Source organism: Zea mays, chromosome 3 (genome assembly GCF_902167145.1).
Source record: "Zea mays cultivar B73 chromosome 3, Zm-B73-REFERENCE-NAM-5.0, whole genome shotgun sequence".
In the NCBI taxonomy this organism is placed as follows: Eukaryota; Viridiplantae; Streptophyta; class Magnoliopsida; order Poales; family Poaceae; genus Zea; species Zea mays.
This window is the reverse complement of record NC_050098.1, coordinates 144,796,261-144,798,126: the sequence shown is the minus strand read 5'-3', so window position 1 is coordinate 144,798,126 and position 1,866 is coordinate 144,796,261.

The window sequence follows — 1,866 nt, the reverse complement described above, 5'->3', positions numbered from 1 at the left end:
TAATGAATGTGGTGGATCTGCATCTGAGTTTTTTGATTTTTCTGACTCTGGGAGCTCGGTTGAGTGGACTGAGGAGTCGTCGGAGGAGGACTTGGACTACTTTGCGGCCTTGGATGTGGCTGCGGCGGAGGCTTCGCCGCACGCCGTGGACGCAGGGGATGTGCCAGGTCCTAGCACCGGGCGACGACGACGAAGGGCGGTTGCGAAGCATAGAGTTAGTGGGGCGGAGGGGGCTCGGCTTCGTGTGAGTAGGGCTGGCCGGCAGGAACTGTTGTCTTTGCCGGCCGCCGTGAGTACAGGTGAAGGGGAACTGCGAAGTCTTTTTGTGGGTGAGGAGCTTAGGATAATGTTATTTAATTATAGGGAGATGGGAATTATTCCTAAGGTTGAGCCGATGTAGAGTGTGGTGCCTCGCTTGTATATGTGTAAAGGCTTGTATGATGAAGTTGTGTGCCCTCGCTTGTCTATGTCTGCGAAGGCATTGTGTACTTTGCCTGGTGTGTTTTGTTGTGCTGTGCTGGTGCGATTATAGCTGGTCTTGGCGCGGACGGTTTGATGTTGTCGTTTCTGCTTTTGCTGTGCTAGTCCGGTTGTACCCTTAGGTGTCTTCTGCACGGACAGTCTTTGTGGTAGGCTTCGGTTTTTTCGCACTTGTGCTAGTCCGGCTGCACCCTTAGGCGACTTCTGCACGGATAGTCTTCGCGGTAGACTTTGGTTTTTTCGCACTTGTTGTGCTAGTCCGGCTGCACCCTTAGGCGACTTCTGCACGGATAGTCTTCACGGTAGACTTCGGTTTTTTCGCACTTGTTGTGCTAGTCCGGCTGCACCCTTAGGCGACTTCTGCGCGGATAGTCTTCGTGGTAGACTTCGGTTTTTTCGCACTTGTTGTGCTAGTCCGGCTGCACCCTTAGGCGACTTCTGCGCGAATAGTCTTCGCGATAGACTTTGGTTTTTTCGCACTTGTTGTGCTAGTCCGGCTGCACCCTTAGGCGACTTCTGCGCGGATAGTCTTCGCGATAGACTTTGGTTTTTTCGCACTTGTTGTGCTAGTCCGGCTGCACCCTTAGGCGACTTCTGCGCGGATAGTCTTCGCGATAGACTTTGGTTTTTTCGCACTTGTTGTGCTAGTCCGGCTGCACCCTTAGGCGACTTCTGCGCGGATAGTCTTCGCGATAGACTTTGGTTTTTTCGCACTTGTTGTGCTAGTCCAGCTGCACCCTTAGGCGACTTCTGCGCGGATTTGTCGCACGCGAGGGTGGCTAGCGCTTAGCCTCGTGGTGACCTTGTATTGGTCGAATGCCGAAGACCGTCGTCGCGGTCTTTTTTCGACGCATGTTTTTGCGGGGGATTTTCACACATATATTACATGGCTCCGCCTCGTTAAAAACCTCACCCCCCAGGAGGAAAAGAGTGCGGGCCGGTACAAGATTGTTTTTGCGAATTACAAGGGCGAAATCAGCCCTGAGAAGTCAAACAAAAAATTTGCGGAGGTTGTCGATGTTCCAGGAGTGCTCCAGGTCCTCGCCGTTTGGCGTTGTGAGCCTGTAAGCGCTGGGGGGAGCTTTTGTCTTGACTATGAAGGGGCCCTCCCACTTGGGCTCCAGCTTGCCCTTGGACTCCGTCCGAGCTGTTCGGACGAGTACGAGGTCCCCCTCGCTGAACTCCCTCGGGATGACTGTGTGGTCGCGCCATGCTTTGGTCTGGGCTTGGTATTTGTTTAGGGCCTGTAGGGCGAAGACTCGGTCTCCGTCAATGAGATCCTTTGAAGTTGGCTCGTCCACGTCGGGGACGGCTGACGGAACTGTTCGCGGGGACCCATGCTTTATTTCTTGCGGGGTCATGGCCTCCGATCCGTATAGAAGGCGG